At 39.2% G+C, this 23,298-nt stretch overlaps 1 protein-coding gene across 21 annotated transcripts in view; it reads right to left on the bottom strand.

Annotated features, from left to right (window-relative positions):
• Positions 1-15,804, bottom strand: part of LOC148420573 (uncharacterized) — a 70,807-nt gene extending 55,003 nt beyond the window's left edge. For all 21 annotated transcript variants that reach the window (XM_088418889.1, XM_088418905.1, XM_088418903.1 and 18 more), the window contains exons 1-2: positions 15,314-15,804; positions 13,747-13,783 (exon numbers count right to left, since the gene is read on the bottom strand). The gene's annotated coding sequence lies outside the window, so the exon portion shown is untranslated. The remainder of the gene's footprint in view (positions 1-13,746; positions 13,784-15,313) is intronic.
• Positions 15,805-23,298: the final 7,494 nt, after the last annotated feature.

Consider the following 23,298-nt stretch of genomic DNA (forward strand, 5'->3'; position numbering starts at 1 on the left):
ATTCCGAAGCTTTATCTGTCCAGTAAAAGTTGCTGTAATTTGACCCAGATGATCTGATCTTCTCACAATTTCACACATTGGATGAAAATATTCTCCTGAACATATCGACAAAAATATATTCCAGTTTAAAGCTAGCGCCACCTAGTGGCTGCAAAAAATGTCATTAGTCGAACGATTACAGTCAATCCTGTTTGGTTTGACCTACAGCTATGAAACTTTGTAGGCAAATGAAGGACTGCATGTCCTACAAAAAAGTCAATACAAGTGATGTGCTAGGATGTACAGAAAAATTGTTATGAATTTTTTTAATGTGCAGTTTTGTCCCATTCTTAGACATTAGCTGGTCTCAAACTAGTGCCTTTTTCTCTTAAATGATTCACCCCATTACCTTCAACTTTGGCATGAATCATTATCCAACTGAGGGGCACACATAGTCCAAATATCGTGAAGATCTCTTGACAGAAAAGATGGGGGCGGAGCTTCAAATTATGTTTAATAATTCCTTCGCCAAGAGTGACAAAAATGTTAATAACTCAGCTATGACAGCTTCAAACCATCTGAAACTTTCCTGGGACTTTAAAAGTCATGGAATAATACAGCTATGTGATAAACTTTCTAATCATTTACAGCGCCACCCAGTGGCGGACAAAAATCTCATTTTTTATACTTTTATGTACTGTGAAATGCCTGTTTGACTAAATGAACTAAAAAATGGTCAGAAAAGCTATGACACATTGGAAGATTAAGGGTCTCAACTTTTATGACTTTTCATTAAAGGGCGTGGCCTCTATGCAAACTCAAAGTCTGATGTCTCCCCAAAACGGTAAAAGTTGCTGTAATTGGACCTAGATGATCTGATGTTTGCAAAACTTCATATATGGGATGGGAGTCCAATGTGAAACACACCTACAAGCCTATTTTTTATCATAGTACGAGCGCCACCTAGTGCCAGCAAAAAATATAGCAAATCCTTAATGTTTTTATGTACTCTGCTGAGCCCCTTGAAGTGATATCCCTTAAATGTTTTCTGAAAAGCCAGTGGCCATGCCTTATGCCCTCCACAAATCAGTACGATGTTTCGACAGTGGGTGTGGCCTATATGGCATTGAAAGTCACAAAATTGGAACAATAAAAGCTGCAGTAACTCCACCCACATTGTCCCACCTTGTCTAAATTTTACATATTTGGTAAGAGTCCTGCACTGAAGTCATCTACAACTACTATTTCATTGTTCATAGTCCTTGTTCATACCCCGACCTGTTCATACCCCAACGTGCACAGGTCTGCGAGGGCCCTTTATAGCTGCTTGCAGCTCTAGTTATTATTATTATTTACTGTGCAGCCCTTTTCCATTTTTGAGGGCCTAAACATGCACGAAAAGTCACCAAAATTTGCACATTTGTCGGGCCCGGTGAAAAATTGGATATTTTTGTGTTTCCCAAAAAAATGCAAAAAAAATGGCTCTGCAGCGCCACCTAAGGTCGAAAAAGTGCACCTGGTCCCGGCCCGTTTGACCTAGAGCTACGAAAATTTTTAGGCATTTGTAGGACCTAGAGACCTACAAAAAAGTCAGCGCGAGCCATGTGCTCAGATTTACAGAAAAAGAGTTATGAATTTTTGAATGTGCATTTTTGGCCCATTTTTGCACGTTTGCAGGTCCCAAACTGCTCCTTGTTTCTCCTAAACGCTTTACTCAATCGCCTTCAAATTTGCTGTGGTCTATATTCACACATAGGGGCACAAGTGGGCAAAATTTGGTGTAGATCCGCTGACATATATGATAGGGGCGTGGCTTCAAATTATGTGTTCAATTTTTCCTTCGCCAAGAGGGACAAAAACCTTAATAACTTTGATGTACCAGCTTAAACAAATCTAAAACTTCATAGACACATGGAAACTTATGTCTTTAACACCTTTAAAAAAAGTTTTTTTAAATACCTACTAACGCCGCCTAGTGGTTGATTAAAATGTCATTTTTTACACTTTCATGTATTGTGCTCAGTCTGTTTAAGTAAAACAAATGAAAATTGGTCAGAATATCATTAAGACATGGAATATTAAGGTTTTAAAATTTTACGACTTTTCAATACTGGGCGTAGTCTGCACGCCACCTCAAAGTCAGATGACTCGCCAAAACGAAAAAAGTGGCTGTAATTGGCCCCAAAATGGCCTTATGAGTGGAAAAAAGCCTCTCACTCCCGACCCGTTTGACCTAGAGCTCCAAAAATTTGTAGCCTTATGTAGGACCTCGAGCCCTACAAAAAAGTCAGCGCGAGCCATATGCTCAGATGTACAGAAAGAGAGTTATGAATTTTTGAATGTGCACTTTTGGCCCGTTTTTGCTCATTTGCAGGTCCCGAACTGCTCCTTTTTTCTCCCAAACGCTTGACCCGATCGACTTCAAATTTGCTGTGATGTTTTATCTTACTGTGAGGCAAAATTGTTCAAATTTTCGTGACAATCCTCAATCAAATATGTTAAGGGCGGGGCTTCATATTATGCCTTTGATGATTACTTTGCCACATGTGAAACAAACCTTTATAACTCAGCTTTCTAAGCTTGGAAAAATCTGAAACTTCACAGACACATGAAGCCTCAAGCCCTTAACACATGTTTTAAAAAAAATCTTCAATTGCTTATAAAGCCACCTAGTGGCAAACAAAAATGTCAGTCTGATGTCTCGCGAAAACGAACAAAGTTGCTGTATTTGGACCCAGATGGTCTTATCTTTTCTAAACTTCATACATTTAATGGGTTTCCAATGCGGAATACACCTATCAACGTATTTTTTGTTATAGTGCGAGCGCCACCTAGTGGCAGCCAAAAATATAGCATTTTTTAAACGTTTTTAAGTGTTTAGCTGAGCCCTTTGAAGTAATATCGCTGAAATTAAGTCTGAAAAGCCTCTAGACAGCCTTGCTGACCTCCACCAAATTTTACTAAGTTTCGATAATGGGCGTGGCCTCTATGACCATTTTCATTCCGAAGCTTTATCTGTCCAGTAAAAGTTGCTGTAATTTGACGCAGATGCTCTGATCTTCTTACAATTTCACACATTGGATGAAAATATTCTCCTGAACATATCGACAAAAATATATTCCAGTTTAAAGCTAGCGCCACATAGTGGCTGCAAAAAATGTCATTAGTCGAAAGATTACAGTCAATCCTGTTTGGTTTGACCTACAGCTATTAAAATTTGTAGGCAAATGAAGGACTGCAAGGCCTACAAAAAAGTCAATAGAAATGATGTGCTAGGATGTACAGAAAAATTGTTATGAATTTTTTTAATGTGCACTTTTGTCCCATTCTTAGACATTAGCTGGTCTCAAACTAGTGCCTTTTTCTCTTAAACGATTCACCCCATTACCTTCAACTTTGGCATGAATCATTATCCAACTGAGGGGCACACATAGTCCAAATATCGTGAAGATCTCTTGACATAAAAGATGGGGGCGGAGCTTCAAATTATGTTTAATATTTCCTTCGCCAAGAGTGACAAAAATCTTAATAACTCAGCTATGACAGCTTCAAACCATCTGAAACTTTCCTGGGACTTTAAAAGTCATGCAATAATACAGCTATGTGATAAACTTTCACATCATTTACAGCGCCACCCAGTGGCGGACAAATATCTCATTTTTTATACTTTTATGTACTGTGAAATGCCTGTTTGACTAAATGAACTCAAAAATGGTCAGAAAAGCTATGACACATTGGAACATTAATGTTCTCAACTTTTATGACTTTTCATTAAAGGGTGTGGCCTCTATGCAAACTCAAAGTCTGATGTCTCGCAAAAACGGTAAAAGTTGCTGTAATTGGACCTAGATGATCTGATGTTTGCAAAACTTCATATATGGGATGGGAGTCCAATGTGAAACACACCTAGGAGCCTATTTTTTATCATAGTACGAGCGCCACCTAATGGCAGCAAAAAAATATAGCAAATCCTTAACGTTTTTATATACTCTGCTGAGCCCCTTGAAGTGATATCCCTTAAATGTTTTTTGAAAAGCCTGTGGCCATGCCTTATGCCCTCCACAAATCAGTACGATGTTTCGACAGTGGGTGCGGCCTATATGGCATTATAAGTCACAAAATTGGAACAATAACAGCTGCAGTAACTCCACCCACATTGTCCCACCTTGTCTAAATTTTACATATTTGGTAAGAGTCCTGCACTGAAGTCATCTACAACTAATTTTTCATCGTTCGTAGTCCTTGTTCATACCCCGACCTGTTCATACCCCAATGTGCACAGGTCTGCGAGGGCCCTTTATAGCTGCTTGCAGCTCTAGTTATTATTATTATTATTTACTGTGCAGCGCTTTTCCATTTTTGAGGGCCTAAACATGCACGAAAAGTCACCAAAATTTGCACATTTGTCGGGCCCGGTGAAAAATTGGATATTTTTGTGTTTCCCAAAACAATGCAAAAAAAATGGCTCTGCAGCGCCACCTAAGGTCGAAAAAGTGCACCTGGTCCCAGCCCGTTTGACCTAGAGCTACGAAAATTTTTAGGCATATGTAGGACCTAGAGACCTACAAAAAAGTCAGCGCGAGCCATGTGCTCAGATGTACAGAAAAAGAGTTATGAATTTTTGAATGTGCATTTTTGGCCCATTTTTGCACGTTTGCAGGTCCCAAACTGCCCCTTGTTTCTCCTAAACGCTTTACTCAATCGCCTTCAAATTTGCTGTGGTCCATATTCACACATAGGGTCACAAGTGGGCAAAATTTGGTGCAGATCCGCTGACATATATGATAGGGGCGTGGCTTCAAATTATGTGTTCAATTTTTCCTTCGCCAAGAGGGACAAAAACCTTAATAACTTTGATGTACTAGCTTAAAAAAATCTAAAACTTCATAGACACATGGAAACTTATGTCTTTAACACCTTTAAAAAAAGTTTTTTAAAATACCTACTAGCGCCGCCTAGTGGTTGATTAAAATGTCATTTTTTACACTTTCATGTATTGTGCTCAGTCTGTTTGAGTAAAACAAATGAAAATTGGTCAGAATATCATTAAGACATGGAATATTAAGGTTTTAAAATTTTACGACTTTTCGATAATGGGCGTAGTCTGCACGCCACCTCAAAGTCAGATGACTCGCCAAAACGAAAAAAGTGGCTGTAATTGGCCCCAAAATGGCCTTATGAGTGGAAAATAGCCTCTCACTCCCGGCCCGTTTGACCTAGAGCTCCAAAAATTTGTAGCCTTATGTAGGACCTCGAGCCCTACAAAAAAGTCAGCGCGAGCCCTATGCTCAGATGTACAGAAAGAGAGTTATGAATTTTTGAATGTGCACCTTTAGCCCGTTTTTGCTCATTTGCAGGTCCCGAACTGCTCCTTTTTTCTCCCAAACGCTTGACCCGATCGACTTCAAATTTGCTGTGATGTTTTATCTGACTGTCAGGCACAATCGTTCAAATTTTTGTGATGATCCGCCATCAAATATGTTGGGGGCGGGGCTTTATATTATGCCTTTGATGATTACTTTGCCACATGTGAAACAAACCTTTATAACTCAGCTTTACAAGCTTAGAAAAATCTGAAACTTCACAGACACATGGAGACTCAAGCCCTTAACACAAGTGTTTAAACAAATCTTCAATTGCTTGTGAGGCCATCTAGTGGCAAACAAAAATGTCAGTCTGATGTCTCGCCAAAACGAACAAAGTTGCTGTGTTTGGTCCCAGATGGTCTTATCTTTTCTAAACTTCATATATTTGATGGGTTTCTAATGCGGAATACACCTATTAACATATTTTTTGTTATAGTGCGAGCGCCACCTAGTGGCAGCCAAAAATATAGCATTTTTTAAACGTTTTTATGTGTTTAGCTGAGCCCTTTGAAGTAATATCGCTGAAATTAAGTCTGAAAATTCTCTAGACAGCCCTGCTGATCTCCACCAAATTTTACGAAGTTTCGATAATGGGCGTGGCCTCTACGACCATTTTCATTCGGAAGCTTTATCTGTCCAGTAAAAGTTGCTGTAACGTGACCCAGATGATCTGATCTTCTCACAATTTCACACATTGCATGAAAATATTCTCCTGAACATATCGACAAAAACATATTCCAGTTTAAAGCTAGCGCCACCTAGTGGCTGCAAAAAATGTCATCAGTCGAAAGATTACAGTCAATCCTGTTTGGTTTGACCTACAGCTATGAAACTTTGTAGGCAAATGAACGACTGCAAGACCTACAAAAAAGTTAATAGAAGTGATGTGCTGGGATGTACAGAAAAATTGTTATGAATTTTTTAATGTGCAGTTTTGTCCCATTCTTAGACATTAGCTGGTCTCAAACTAGTGCCTTTTTCTCTTAAACGATTCACCCCATTACCTTCAACTTTGGCATGAATCATTATCCAACTGAGGGGCACACATAGGCCAAATATCGTGAAGATCTCTTGACAGAAAAGATGGGGGCGGAGCTTCAAATTAGGTTTAATACTTCCTTTGCCAAGAGTCACAAAAATCTTAATAACTGAGCTATGACAGCTTCAAACCATCTGAAACTTTCCTGGGCCTTTAAAAGTAATGCAATAACACAGCTATGTGATAAACTTTCAAATCATTTACAGCGCCACCCAGTGGCGGACAAAAATCTAATTTTTTATACTTTTATGTACTGTGAAATGCCTGTTTGACTAAATGAACTCAAAAATGGTCAGAAAAGCTATGACACATTGGAACATTAAAGTTCTCAACTTTTATGACTTTTCAATAAAGGGCGTGGCCTCTATGCAAACTCAAAGTCTGATGTCTCCCCAAAACGGTAAAAGTTGCTGTAATTGGACCTTGATGATCTGATGTTTGCAAAACTTCATATATGGGATGGGAGTCCAATGTGAAACACACCTACAAGCCTATTTTTTAGCGCTTGTCGCGCTAAAAAATCGCTTTAGCGATTTTTAGCGCCACCTAGAGTCGAACACTTCTCCGGGGTCACGGCCAGTTTCACCTAGAGCTTTGAAATTTTTTAGGCGTATATAGCACCTCAAGACCTACAAAAAAGTTAAAAAAACACCATATGCATGTGAAACAAACCTTTATAACTCAGCTTTACAAGCTTGGAATAATCTGAAACTTCACAGACACATGAAGACTTAAGCCCTTAACACATGTGTTTAAAAAGATCTTCAATTGCTTATAAGGCCACCTAGTGGCAAACAAAAATGTCAGTCTGATGTCTCGCAAAAACGAACAAAGTTGCTGTGTTTGGTCCCAGATGGTTTTTTCTTTTCTAAACTTCATAGATTTGATGGGTTTCCAATGCGGAATACACCTATCAACGTATTTTTTGTTATAGTGCGAGCGCCACCTAGTGGCAGCCAAAAATATAGCATTTTTTAAACGTTTTTATGTGTTTAGCTGAGCCCTTTGAAGTAATATCGCTGAAATTAAGTGTGACAAGCCTCTAGACAGCCCTGCTGACCTCCACCAAATTTTACGAAATTTCGATAATGGGCGTGGCCTTTACGTCCATTTTCTTTCCGAAAATTTAACGGACCAGTAAAAGCTGCTGTAATTTGACCCAGATGATCTGATCTTCTCACAATTTCACACATTGGATGAAAATCTATTCCTGAAGACATCGACAAACATATATTCCAGTTTAAAGCTAGCGCCACCTAGTGGCTGCAAAAAATGTCATTAGTCGAAAGATTGGAGTCATTCCTGTTTGGTTTGACCTAACACTATAAACGTTTTTAGGCATATGTAGGATTGTAAGACCTACAAAAAAGTCAATAGGAGTGATGTGCTAAGATGTACAGAATAATTTTTATGATTTTTTTTTTATGTGCAATTTTGCCCTATTCTTAGACATTAGCCGGTCTAAATCTAGTGCCTTTTTCTCTTAAACGGTTCACCCGATTAACTTCTACGTTGGCATGGACTATTAGCAGATATAGCGGCACAAATCTCCCAAAAATTGTGAAGATCCCATGACTTGTAAGATGTGGGCGGAGCTTCAAATTGTTTTGAATATTTCCTTCGCCAAGAGTGACAAAAACCTTAATAATTCAGCTGTTTCAGCTTCAAATCATGTGAAACACTTGCAGGGAGTTTAAAAGTCATGCCCTAATACAGCTATGTGATAAACATCCAAATCATTTACAGCGCCACCTATTGGCGGACAAAATTCTCATTTTTTATACTTTTATGTACTGTGAAATTCCTGTTTGACTAAATGAACTCAAAAATGGTCAGAAAAGCTATGACACATTGGAACATTAAGGTTCTCAACTTTTATGACTTTTCATTAAAGGGCGTGGCCTCTATGCCAACTCAAAATCCGATGTCTCGCGAAAACAGTAAAAGTTGCTGTAATTGGACCTAGACAATCTGATATTTTTAAAATTTCGTATATGGGATGGGAGTCCAATGTGAAACACACCTACAAGCCTATTTTTTATCATAGTACGAGCGCCACCTAGTGGCAGCAAAAAATATAGCAAATCCTTAATGTTTTTATGTACTCTGCTGAACCCCTTGAAGTGATATCCCTTAAATGTTTTTTGAAAAGCCAGTGGCCATGCCTTATGCCCTCCACAAATCAGTATGATGTTTCGACAGTGGGTGTGGCCTATATGGCATTAAAAGTCACAAAATTGGAACAATAAAAGCTGCAGTAACTCCACACACATTGTCCCACCTTGTCTAAATTTTACATATTTGGTAAGAGTCCTGCACTGAAGTCATCTACAACTACTTTTTCATCGTTCATAGTCCTTGTTCATACCCCGACCTGTTCATACCCCGACGTGCACAGGTCTGCGAGGGCCCTTTATAGCTGCTTGCAGCTCTAGTTATTATTATTATTAGGGCCCGAGCAGCTACCGCTGCGAGAGCCCTCTTGTTTTTCTCCGGATTATTATTATTATTATTATTAGGGCCCGAGCAGCTACCGCTGCGAGAGCCCTCTTGTTTTTCTCCGGATTATTATTATTATTATTATTATTATTATTATTATTATTTACTGTGCAGCGCTTTTCCATTTTTGAGGGCCTAAACATGCACGAAAAGTCACCAAAATTTGCACATTTGTCGGGCCCGGTGAAAAATTTGATATTTTTGTGTTTCCCGAACAATGCAAAAAAAATGGCTGTGCAGCGCCACCTAAGGTCGAAAAAGTGCACCGGGTCCCGGCCTGTTTGACCTACAGCTACGAAAATTTTTAGGCATATGTAGGACCGAGAGACCTACAAAAAAGTCAGCGCGAGCCATGTGCTCAGATGTACAGAAAAAGAGTTATGAATTTTTGAATGTGCATTTTTGGCCCATTTTTGCACATTTGCAGGTCCAAAACTGCTCCTTGTTTCTCCTTAACGCTTTACCCAATCGCCTTTAAATTTGCTGTGGTCTATAATTCGACATAGGGGCACAATTGGGCAAAATTTGGTGCAGATCCGCTGACATATATGATAGGGGCGTGGCTTCAAATTATGTGTTCAATTTTTCCTTCGCCACAAGTGAGTTATTAAGTCAAAATGCCTGTTTGACTAAATGAACTCAAAAATGGTCAGAAAAGCTATGACACATTGGAACATTTAGGTTCTCAACTTTTATGACTTTTCATTAAAGGGCGTGGCCTCTATGCCAACTCAAAATCCGACGTCTCGCGAAAACGGTAAAAGCTGCTGTAATTGGACCTAGACCATCTGATATTTTTAAAACTTCGTATATGGAATGGGAGTCCAATGTGAAACACACCTACAAGCCTATTTTTTATCATAGTACGAGCGCCACCTAGTGGCAGCAACAATATAGCAAATCCTTAATGTTTTTATATACTCTGCTGAGCCCCTTGAAGTGATATCCCTTAAATGTTTTCTTTAAAGCCAGTGGCCATGCCTTATTCCCTCCACATATCAGTACGATGTTTCGACAGTGGGTGTGGCCTATATGGCATTATAAGTCACAAAATTGGAACAATAAAAGCTGCAGTAACTCCACCCACCTTGTCCCACCTTGTCTAAATTTTACATATTTGGTAAGAGTCCTGCACTGAAGTCATCTACAACTACTTTTTCATCGTTATTAGTCCTTGTTCATACCCCGACCTGTTCATACCCCAACGTGCACAGGTCTGTGAGGGCCCTTTATAGCTGCTTGCAGCTCTAGTTATTATTATTATTCTCCAAAGTAAATCGTAAATGTGAGGGCCTAAACATGCATGAAAAGTCACCAAAATTTGCACACTCATCGGGCCTGCTGTAAAATTAGGTATTTTGGTGTTTTCATACATAAAATCTAAAAAAATGATTTTTAGCGCCACCTAGAGTCGAACACTTCTCCGGGGTCACGGCCAGTTTCACCTAGAGCTTTGAAATTTTTTAGGCGTATATAGCACCTCAAGACCTACAAAAAAGTTAAAAAAACACCATATGCTAGGATGTACAGAACCAGAGCTATGAATTTTTTTATTTGCCTTTTAGGACCATTTTTGGATGTTTGCACGTAGCAAATTCTTCTTTATAGCTCCTAAACAATTAAGCCGATCAACTTTAAATTTGGCGTGCTCCAATATCACGCTTAGGGCCACGTTTGGGTGAAATTTCGTGAAGATCGGCCAACATATATGATGGGGGCGGGGCTTTAAATTATTTGTGTCAAATTTCCTTCGCCAAGAGCAACAAAAACCTTAATAACTCCAATGTGCAAGCTTCAAAAAAATCTGACACTTTCCAAAAAAATTTACTAGTTATGTCCTTAAAAAATCTGCATGATAAATTTTAAAACTATTTACAGCGCCACCTAGTTACAGACAAAAATGTCATTTTTTAAACTTTCATGTATTGTGCAAAGCCCAAAAGAGTAAATGGACAGAAAATTTGTACAAATAGCATCGAGACTTAGATAAAATGGGTTTTCACGGCTTTGTGATTAGGGTGATGGTCTGTATGCCACCTCAAAGTCAGAGTTTGCCCAAATCAGCAAAACTTGCTGTAATTAAGCCCAGATGATCCTTCAAACGGCAGCCCCTTCTTTCCCGTTTGACCTCGAGCTACGAATTTTTTTATGCATATGTAGGACCTCAAGACCTACAAAAACATTATAGAGCAGCATATGTTAGGATGTACAGAACCAGAGTTATCAATAGTTGAATGTAGAATTTGGCCCGATTTTCTACATTTTTCGGTACCGAAACCCTTGACCCAATCAACTTTACATTTGGCGTGCCCCATTATCTAACATAGGGGAACATTTGGGAAAAATTTTGTGAAGATCGGCCAACATAAATGATGGGGGTGGGGCTTCAAAATACGTGTTTTAAACTCAAATTTCATTCGCCATGAGCAACAAAAACCCTAATAACTCCAATGTGCAAGTTTTAAAAAATCTGAAACTTTACAGATATTTTACTCATCATAGCTTTAAAATACATGCATGGTTGATTATCAACTTAATGATAGCGCCACCTAGTCACAGACAAAAATGTAAATTTTTAAACTTTCATGTGTTGTGCTAAGCCCGTCAGAGTAAATGTACTGAAGATTTGTCCGAATAGCATCGAGACTTAGAGATTAAAGGTATCCAAATTTTATGACTTTATGATAAAGTGGGTGGTCTGTATGCAACCCCAAATTCGGAGTTTGCTCAAGTCATCTAAACTTACTGTAATTGAGCCCAGGTGATCATAAAATAAGAGTCAGTTCTGACCCGTTTGACCTAGAGCTACGAAATTTTATATGTATATGTAAGACCTCAAGACCTACAAAAACATCATAGAGCGCCATATGTTAGGATGTACAGAACCAGAGTTATCAATTGTTGAATGTAGCATTTGGCCAGATTTTGTACATTTTTCAGTACCAAAACCCTGGACCCGATCAAATTCACATTTGAGGTGCTCCATTACCTGACAGAGTAACACCATTGGGCAAAATTTCATCAAGGTAGGCTAACCTATATGATGGGGGCGGGGCTTCAAAATACTTGAATCATATTTCCTATGCCACGAGTGTTAAAAAGCTTAATATTTCAGTTTTTGCACTGTGCTAATCCTGTTTGAGCAATTTAATGGTACCAATAGCGACACCTGGTGCCTGACAAAAGAGATAGTTTTTACACTTTCATGTTCTTTGCTTTGCTGCTTTCAGCAAATTCACAGAAAATTAGTCAGGAGAATATTGAGACAAAGCGAACATTATGAATCTCAAGTTTCATTACTTCAAATTTGGGCCTGGCCTTTACATTGCCTCAAAGTCCGATGTCTAGCCAGACCGGTAAAACTTAATGTAATTGGACCAAGATGATCTTCTTTAAATTTCATTTTTGGAGTACAATGCCAAACACACTTTTTTTGCTCGTAGTGCGGGCGCCACCTGGTGGCAGCAAAAAATTACATTTTCATTTATAGGTACCTTGTTGAGCCTGTCAAAGTAATATTACTGAAGTTTTTTCAGACAGGCCTTCAGAAACGCTTCATTTCTTCCATCAAATATTATGATGTCTTGATCATGGCCGTGGCCTATTCAGCAGTGCTCATCCATTTATCGTAACAGTAAATGCTGATGCAGTTTGTCCCAGATGATCTCATCTTTTCACGACTTCACACATTGATTGAAAGTCAATTCCTTCAGACATCAACAAACATATATTCCATCATAGTGCTAGAATCACCTCAGAATCACCACAGACAATAAAAATGTTACCTTTTCTAGAACATTGACCTCTACAGTTCGCCTGCATATGCACGAATACATTCATACCCAAATTTGTCCATACCTCGGAACTGTTCATCCTTCAACGTGCTCATGTCTGCAAGGGCCCGTTATAGCTGCTTGCAGCTCTAGTTTTTTTTTTTTTTTTTTTTTACCTTGTTGGCAAGGTAAAAAAAAGAATGATAAAACAAACAACATGTTGGAAAAAATGGCACGTTTGCGTGTGTAAACTAATATATATGCTGAATTTTGATTATATCGCCCACTTTTGGGAAATTTAAGATTGCTAACAATGTAAAACATTGACACCACGCCTTCCACGACTTCAATAAGGCAACGACAAATGATCATTTGTGATCCAAACAGTGAATTTATGATGAAGTCAATAAAACAAAATTGCTTATTGTATGATTTTAAGGTTTAGAGCTGATAGCATTCTAAGTTATTTAGAAAACAAATTTCATTATACAGGATAATTTTTTTTTAACTAGTCTGCCTCACAGTGAACATTAATGACAGTGCGGTGGAGCCTCTTAATAGCTTACCACTGAAGGGGAACTAAAAGCAAACACTGCCATATTAAAATATTTATGCATTTAATTTTTGTATTAAACATGGTACATATTTCTTAATTTACTGAATATGCAGTTAATTTTTGTAAAAAATAAAATATGATTGGTATTCAAAGGAAATAAATAGAGGTGTACATTTGCTAATGTGATATTTTTGCGCAAGGTTATCATACCATCAGAATCTATTATCAGTCGATGCCTGACACAAAATCAGCTACAGAAATGAATGGATGTTTCAAGTATGTGAACACTAACCTTATTGTGCATCACTTATACACAAGAGGTTGAATAACAGGTAAACAGAGTGGACTAACATAATCGCGCTTTCTGCACCGTATGTGTGGTCATTTGAAAAAATGCTTAGTGTGTACATTCAAACATAACACTCATTCAACATGAACAATGTCTTTTTTGAATACCGCATGACCTTTGTATGGCACAACACCATAGTTGCCACAACAGTCTGTTCAGAACATGGTTAAGTAATTTGCACACACCTCAAGTTGGGAGAAAAACTGGATTCAACAGCAGGCTCTGTAGACACATAAAGCAACACAGACATGAACTCTGGAACATTTCACTCAAAACACATATTTAGATTGTTTACTAGGGCTGTGCAATATATTTGCACAAAATACTCATTATGATAAGGTCACATACAATATATGTATCACATAAACATGCATCTAGTTTCATTGTTCTGTAATTGTATGCTTTTCTTTGACGTTCACCAATTGATGCAATCTTGAATGGGCATCACCATCCAATGCAAAGGCAACTGTATCTATGGGCTCAAAAATGATGTGTTATCAAGAACTACAGACCTCCAGGTACTTTAGCAAGTGCATTTGCAATTGGATAAATCACATCGCCAGTGAGAGTACAGAAATACTTTAGCTTGTAAGCAGACCTTAACGTTGATACAATACACATCTCGTAACCATGTCAGTAATGAATTAAAAATGTTAATTTTCACCTTTTTTTAACGTTTTTCTAAAATAATTTCCCCCAAAATATGAAGTCTGGTATGCAATTAGACAATCACTGAAAATAAAGGTGAAAACCCACTGACAATCTGCCTACTTGTCAGTACCCTTGGTCAGAGCAGAACTATATTATTGATACATTGGGAGCGCTTCACCTTCAAACACCTTTTTTAAACCTATGTGATATAAATTATACAATTTTACAATAAGACACACATCAATATCATCATCATATCTACATTTTTGGGCCACTTTGTGAAATTACACAAGATATTTTTTCCAGTCGAAATAAAGTTTTTTTTTTTTTGGTCTGATGGTAACAGAGACAACATTTAACTGTTCAGTTCATCAATACCAATGGCAAGTATTTTTTTTAAGATTGTGTGGATGAAATTCCAATCCAATTGTACACACCTGTGCTCACTAGAATGATGAACACGTGACACAATCTACACAAAAATACATTGAAGGTCTTAATCTTGATGCACTTTTTTTTTTGTAACGTTGCCGGATAAATTAAAACATTTACACAGTAAGACACTCATCATCAAAAGGCTGCACGATAATGTCCAAAATAATTATCACAATTATTTTGGTCACTATTTAAATCCCAATTATTCATCATGTTTTGTCAATCGTGTATTTATTGCACTTTTTTTTAAAACCAGCAGTAGATAAACGAGGTGTCATGGCTTGATAAGTTAAAATGATAATAATAATAAACTAAAATAAAGTTAATGACATTTTGTAGAAATTTCCCCAAGGCATGGCAGAAACTTGGCACACAAGGCAACACACTGCGAAGTTACTTGCTGAGTGCAAACCGATGAAAAATGGAGCGAAAAATGGAGCGTAACGAGTAAAATGCGTCATCAAATTAGCACCTGTAGCACACGTGGGTTCAGCATCGTAGCATATCGCATTAAAAACATAGCAAAGTTCAATTAATAATGACTCATTATAATAACAACAAAGTGCTTATAGAACATAAACGTTACTGTTTACAGTAAGTTAGGGCAGTGTAGATAGAGCATATCCCAATATTAATATCGCAACAGCTTATACATACTTCACTTACCTCTCACATTGCCCGGGTACAATGAACCGGAACAGGAAGAACGTGTATATAGTGACCTTTTGATGTTGCCTTCGCTGACTCTTGGAAAGTCTTGAACAAAACTTTTTTTCGAAGCGTCTTTGCACTGTAGCTACGCGAAAACATTTGTAACAATATATTATTTAGATTTGTTGCCAAAAATGATGGGCAAAATGAACAAAGACATGAAAGTGTAAAACAGTAGAGCGGCAAGTGTTATTAAAAGCGTGGGTCGGTAATAAAATATGTGATGTTCCACGCTTCCTGAAGTGTACTAACTCAAGTACAGTACTGTAGTTCGCACGAAGATTTGGATGTCATTTGCTAAACGACATCGCCACAAATGCAGCTCCACTTGTCAAAACCCAATCTTCTCTGCCTTTGCAGTGACAATTCTCTTGTCAAATGAATAACCACGAAGTGGGATAATGTCTCATTTTATGATTATTTCTTTTGCCTCAACACCCGCCCGACATCGCTGCAACTGCTTTATGTTCTTAATAGTTTCCTGTCGTCTTCACACTCTCTTCTGGTCGCGTGGTGGTTTAAAAATGCATGCACGTAAATGAAAATTACAGTCATTTAATACTTCTGACAATGCAGGAAACCGCATAACGTCGGTTGCTTTGTATCAGCAACAAAGAACTGAAAAAGAAAAAAAAAGCTGTCATTTCAACTGTCACGTGAGCAGTTTCGACATCCGTGACATTTGTGCGCCATAAGTTAATGTAAAGCGACGGGGAAAATGGACGTTATGCGGTTGCTGATGTCATTACTTGATTAACCGCTACTTTTAACAACGTGGGTGACGCAAAAGAGCATTACTGTTGTAAGACAATGTATTTGGGGAAAAAAGATGATCATATTAATAACAACAATACTCGAGTCGAGAGGAAATTAGGATATGACAACCACTCCGCGTCGTGTCATCATCTTCCTCCCCATTACCTGTAATTTCAGGTGCAAATTATTAGACGATATCCCAGGCCTTTGGGACTTGTAACAAATACTTCTGACAATTCGAGAAATAGTGATGGCCGAGTGAGGCTTTGGAGCTCCGAATCTTTTCTCGACCGCTGATTCGTTGCTCGTAGCCTTGAAGAAACGGTTTAAGGCAGACATCTCGTGGTCATTGATTGAAGCGTAACAAAATCGTATTGAAAAGTCAAGTGACACCCCCCCCATCATTTATATTTAGATGCACAAAACGCATTACAAGTCTTGAGTGCATGGTTTCTCGGCAACACAATATTATGGAATTGGGCATAGTATATGATATTGTCTATTCGTAATATATACTGTACTGTGGCGAGGCGAAGAAACCACACGTTGCTGTGCTAACTTGCCTACTGGGTGTGCGGCCAGGTCCTAATGCCCGCCACAGTACATATAAATCTATACATTTGTCTGTCTGTCGATATATTTCTTTAACTATATATAAATATCCATATAGTTATATGTCTTTCTGATTTATTTATCTTTAAATATCTATAAAATTATCTCTTTCTGTCTTATAATGCAATGCAATCAATCGATTAGGAAACAAAATGAAACAACGATCTGAAAAACGACACAACTCCTTACGTTCAATGAAAATCATTTAACCGATCCCCGTGGACTTTCGAGCCCACGAATGAGTGAGTTTTATAGTCATATGCAAATTAATACTTCACGATGAAATTCCTATTCTGTTTACTTTTACTTAAATTACTGGTGATGATAGTGTAAAATATCATGTAGTACAAAATATTATGTATCTAGATGTCATGCGACCAAACCACGCCTCGGTGCAGTGACTTGAGAACTACTTTCTGAGTTACAGCTCATGAGGCGGAACTTCGACTGTCTGTAGTCCATCACGAGCGGGAAGACAAACATCGTCCAAACTGACACCTTGGCACACAGTAAACATGTACCTTCTCAACAACAAAAAATACTACAATGAGAGCACAAAACTAGGTATAAAGCATAAAGAGCGCTGCAAAACGCGATGGATTTCCCCACAGAGCTTGTGGCGTTAGCAACGGCAAAAACATAATTTTTCTCATTTATTGGCACTGGTTCTCGAGCAATTGCACACGTCTTTAGAACAAACCGTGTCAATTCACCCCAAACAGGTTGCTGCCTATTAATTAGTCAAAAATAGCATTAGAAAATGAAATGACACTACAGTATAGCTTTGCTGGCTTAATTGCCTTAATTGAAGTTTTGATGGCACCACGTAAATAAAACAATGAAGTGTTGGTACGTGTGGTTTCAATTAGTTGATAGTTTCCAAGGTTCAGAGGGCTTCCTCTCACATCACTAGTTGCCAGTCATTCAAGGTCTTGATGATGCAATTTCGCTCTAAAAAATTGAAAATTGGAAAGAGTGAGAGAGAGAGGAGAGAGAGAAGGGGGGGGGGGGGGGGGGGCAAAAAAAATGCAGTCCAAAATCAAATTAAATTAATCCCTTAATATAAAGGTATGGTAATTATTAGAAAATATAATGAAGAAACAAGTTTCAAATATGAAGTATAGTATAGAAGTAAAAAGAAAAAAGTACTATAAATGTTCAAATTCTGAACTTTGGGAGATTATATTTAATAGTTTGGATGTTCAACATTTGGAGAGAGTCGTTTTTATTGTTCTGAGTTAACCAAGATGGCTGCCATCCTGGGTAGAAGTGGGGCTGAGCGCTCTTGAGACGTCTAATCAGATATCCAAGATGGCTGCCTCTGATGGTTGTTGGTAAATGGAGTCTCAGTTTATGTAGTCAAGTATCTGAGATGGATGCCTGACGACCTCATGGGAAATGGAGTACTTTGTGTAGCTAAATAGTCTTCCACAAAGGCTGAACGCACACACAAAGAATGACCTAATTGAAAATGAATTGGTTCGTTATGATTCCAACGATTCCAAAATGTGGAATTGTGTGAAAATTTGGAATCATGGGAAGAGGAAAATTGAGACACCCAATGAATTGTCGGGATCGATTAAAGTTTGAATGGTCAGAATCAGATGAAGAATGGCGAAGATAGATGATTACAAAATGTTGGTGAGAACAATGAAATAAGGAATTATGGGTAAAACAATGGGGAAAAAAATTGAACATTTTTCATGCATGGGTGTTCTAAGCAGACTTACCAATTATGGGAAGCACCTTAAGTTGGAACGACTAGTATAGGTTGAACACAAAAGGAGGTATCTGTCAGAGAAATCTCAGAAAAGAAGACTAGGACAAGCCTAGCTGCTTAAACAGCAAAAAGAGTAACTCAGATCAGCCAAGATTGACTTTTCTATGCCGGGCATAGGGAAAAAAGCTTGGGCAAATGAACTCGTGGGTCTTCCAACGCTAATTTCACTGCCCAGCCGTCCCCCCCCCTGGCTTTTATTGAGCAAAAGCATAGCAGATTACAAGACACAACAAAAGAGCCAGCCGGGCGCCACCGGCAGCTGGGCCAAGGTCCCGGCTCACACTTTCGTGCGTCAACAGCTCTATCTAAGGACAGGGTCAAGATGAACTAGGATTGCATAAATGGGTAACAATGAAATAAGCACATAATGATAACAACCTAATATATGATTCCCTTCACATATCCCCCCTGATTATCATTATTAAAACACATCAAACGATCTCGAAAGCTATTGCTTGAGTGGGAAGAAAACTACCCAAAAACCCAGTGGGAAAAGGTAGAAACCCTTCCCAAGCAAGAGCTTGTTACAAGGAAAAATAGAAAAAGCAAAAGCTAAAGCTCCTTTTGGTCCAATACATGTATATACACATCACAAACCATATCAACATCCTATGTCTAAAATCTTTTCCGTAGGTGCATCTTGAATGGTTCAGACAGTTGTTGAATCGTCGTCAGAGTCAATAGGTTGATAGTCAGTCATGGTCACGGTCACTTGCGCTGCTAACCCCAACAGCATCCATGATTTTGGTGGCACAGATCTTACACAAGGGCACACCGCAAGTTATGCAGAGAATGCAGATGATGACAGAAGCAATGGCTACAGCCACGCCCTTCCATTTGCCTAAGAAGTCCTGCAACCACTGCAGGAAGGGGTTGAGCTTCAACTCCCTCCATACTTAAGAGTCCTCAGTCTGCACTCCCTGAGCAGTGTCAGTGTCTCAGACAACGAGCCATTAGACAAAGTGTGTGAAGGAATAAATGCGCAACATTCACCTGATGGCAAAAGCTTGCACACGCCACCCTTTTCTGCCAGTCATGTCGAGTGCCTGTCTGTTTTGAATAGTCATAAGTGAAGTAGCATGTAGTTGTGAAGCTGTGTGCGTTATAAGGTATATTTATAAGGTGCGTCCGTTATATCAGTCGACGAGTATACTTTATGATTGACATCATTGAAAAAAATCGGTGTGTTTGTACACAGTCACTGGAAATAGAGCACCAAATATGGCAAATGCGAACCCGCTGCATTTGCTTTGTCAATCAATTTGCGATTTGCCAATCGCATCAAAAATAGACGGAAGTTTGTCTGGTGTTTGGGACTGGTGGTTTGTCAGTGTTGCATTTGGACCAATGGGTGGAGTTCTCAACACTGAAACAAACGTAGCGTTTATCGCTGTTCCCGTGATGTCCGTCTGGAGCTGGAGGTTGCCCATGACGCTGGTGGGCAAACGCTGTCTGTCTGAGGTAGGCGTTGTTGGTCGTCCGGACACAAGAGCGCCGCCCAGCATCAAGCAGCATGCTGCTCGGAGGAATGCTGGCGGACAGGCCATTCTCCTGAGAGGGGTGTGTTTACCACAAAAACCCTTTCTCCCACTGTGGTCTTTCGTTGGTGCACCGTCCGTGCACTCGGGGGTGCTGATCCTCACTTCGAGGGACTGGCGTTGCTAGGCCCGTCAGCAGGGGGTCGAAGGATCTTGCACTGCGACTGGTGGATCCACCCGTCGCGTCCTTCAACTTTCACCGCAGTTGGTGTCGCTGCGATCATCTGGAACGGGCCATCCCAGCATTCACTGTCCCAACGAGGTCGTCAGCACCTTGAGGAACACATGGTCTCTGATCTGGACCCGGGTTTTCTGTAGGATAGAACACACTGGCCAGTCATTGTGCTTATGCATCTCCCTTGTGCCAAACAGTCTTTTCATGTGAACTGGAAAAGAACATCCACTAGGTGGCTGGTCATGGGTTAAGTCTGCCAGTCCATATGGTCCTCCATTTACTATTTCAAATGGTGATAAAGTTTTTTCTTCAGCGGAACAAATCTCATTTCTGTGGCCACAATAAGAATGCAATCTGGTCGCTGTCTCTTTATCACTTGCATTGTTTTTATGCGTATGGCCTTGACTGTCCCATTCGTTCTTTCAACAAGCCCTCCTGATATTCAACAGTTCTCTAACTTTTGTAACAGCTTTTTTCACAAAATGTAATCAATTGTCACTTCTAATTACTCTCATCCATATATATCATATGAAATGCTTCGGGTGGTTCTAGAAATTTGCCTCTATGTGGTCACAAATAAACTTGCGCATTATTGCAAAAACAGATATCACAACATTTCCAAAACCACAAACATTTTGAGTATAAAAGGTGAATCCATATACAACTGATCATACATATTCCCCCCTGTTGACACATGGCCAAGCTCATGTGTCAACTTTGCTGCTCATTCAAATGAAAATTTTAGTAATCATGGTTTTCTAACCGCCAATCTACTTTTTTCTTCAACATCTTGTTATGCTCCTTTATTTAGCCATTTTTGCTGCTACAGTTTAGGAGCTGATGTTTTCCTTGATATCAAGATGGTCTGTGTGTCTTGTTCATCATGTAGTGTTTCAACGCGGCTGTCTTGTGCTTTGGCAACTGTGGGCACACCTATGACTGTTTCTTTGGCTGCTTTGTTTGCCTAATCGGTTTCCTGCTGTAATTTGGTCATTTCTTTTCTTGTTATGGTTTGGAAGCCGCAGTTAGCCCAAAGATGATAAAACACATGCCATACACGCTGTCTGTCCATATTGTAACATCTTTGCTTTCAAAAATTTCACACGCTTTGATTAGCGCGGCCAATTCATCTGCCTGCAATTAACATGTCGATTTTAATGTTCCTCAAAACAAAATTTACTACATATCCCACCCTTTTGCGGCCGTCTTCCCCTTTGCTAGCTGAACCGTCAAGAAAAAACACAACTTCTCCAGTCGGGAGAGGGGTGTCATTCAGGTCAGGTCTTGGTTTGGTGGAAATTTGGGCGTGGCTTCCACAGTCGTGTGGGGTGCCGTCTACAGGTGTGGGCAAAGGTGTCGCTGGGTTTGATGCTCCACATCTAACAATTATAATGTGTCCCTGTGATACAAGTAACGCGGTGCAATATAAATGTCATGCAGGCGATAAGAGTGTCATTTTGGGGGGGGGGGGGGGTTTCCAGCAACAAAACAAATACATAGGGAACCCTCAACGTGAGGGGGTGAAACAACACAACCTCCACTGAAGCCTCCACTGCCAATGCTGCGGCCAGCACCACCTGAACGCCTTCAGGGGTTGGCCCAGCAACTGCATCCAATTCCTCAGAGTAAAATTTGACTGGCCTCAGTTTCCCGTCATGCTTCTGCAACAAAACTGAAGTCATGAATCCCTGTTTAGCGGTCACTCTTTGCTCAAATGGTTTGCTGTAATCTGGTAGTGTCAATACGGATGAATTAAACCAATTCCAATTTCACACTGTAAAATGCCTCGTCAGCTTTTTTCATAACTGAGATCAAACAGTGGCCTAGTCAATTCAAAACAATTTTTGGAATCCATATGTTACAATAATTATTCAGCCTCAAAAATGACATCATTTGTCTTTTAGTCTGTGTTTTTGGGCTTTTGCAATGGCCTCCTTTTGTCTGTCAGTAAAAATTTCTGCCATCCTTATCTCATTAGTTCTGCCAACCTTCTTCCATTTGTTTCCACTTGCCGAAAATCTTTCTTGCCACAACGCCAACATTCTAATGCATTCAATTTTGTCTTTCAACTCTCTCTTACATCCTTCTTTTCCGCTACCACAATTCCTGTTTCCAACACAATGCACTTCCTCTTCTCCATCACACCAGAATGTCTGTTTTCTCCCCTACATTCTTCTACTTTTCTTCTTCTACTCCACTCTCAGCTGAGTAGTCGATTTATCTAATCTCTGAGTGTTGGAGGTCACTCACATCTACATTTTTGTTTGTAGTATAGTTCCTTTAGCCTTGCATTTTTTCAGCTGCTGTCAATATTTTCAGCCTGTTTATCCATTATCTACCATAATGTGATTTGTTTTTAGAAAACTCTTGCAAACTATACTATATCAAACAATTAACATATCAACTGGTTCATCCTCCTTTTGCACAGTTGAATCTATTTTACTGTAAGATCTGATCCTATCATGCTAATCTCTCCAAACAATTATTACATATAAGGCATCAATCTTCTACCTTTTAGATTCATATTTTGTAAGGTGCCAGGCTTTCTTCCGCTTTTGCGTACTTGTTTTTTTGAGCAGGGCCAGTATACAAAAATAATTCTGCCCTTTCTGCCTCCGTTTGTCTTAAAATGCAGGGTTTGCTACTTGGATCATGAAAAACAACTCTCTATCACGTATCTATGCAATTTTCTATACAGGTGTGGTTGGTAGAGAAGGGTCGCATTCCTGTTTTCAGAAAGTGGAGGATAAATTACAAAAACAAAAGGTTGCAGTCGCGGTCAAAAAGGGAGGCAGAGGCCTCTGATTGCCACCCCTGCTCTCCGCGCCTCTGTTTGTCCCGTTATCTGCAATTCTCGCAAGCAGCTTTGTTTGGTGTCTACTTGGCTGTTTTATTTTCTCTACAGGTCATTTAGTGGCTGCTGCTATTTCCAGATTCAACTTTTTCTCTTTTATCGATTTTGCTATTTGAAATTTTTCTTCAGCTTTGTTCTACCAAATTCAGTGGTCTCTATCAATTTGCCAATTTAAAATATTTTCCACTTTGAAGAACAACAACAGCAAAATCAACTTTAGCAAAA

Source organism: Hippichthys cyanospilos, chromosome 7 (assembly GCF_059441005.1).
Source record: "Hippichthys cyanospilos isolate Australia breed blue-spotted pipefish chromosome 7, RoL_Hcya_1.0, whole genome shotgun sequence".
Classification (NCBI taxonomy): domain Eukaryota; kingdom Metazoa; phylum Chordata; class Actinopteri; order Syngnathiformes; family Syngnathidae; genus Hippichthys; species Hippichthys cyanospilos.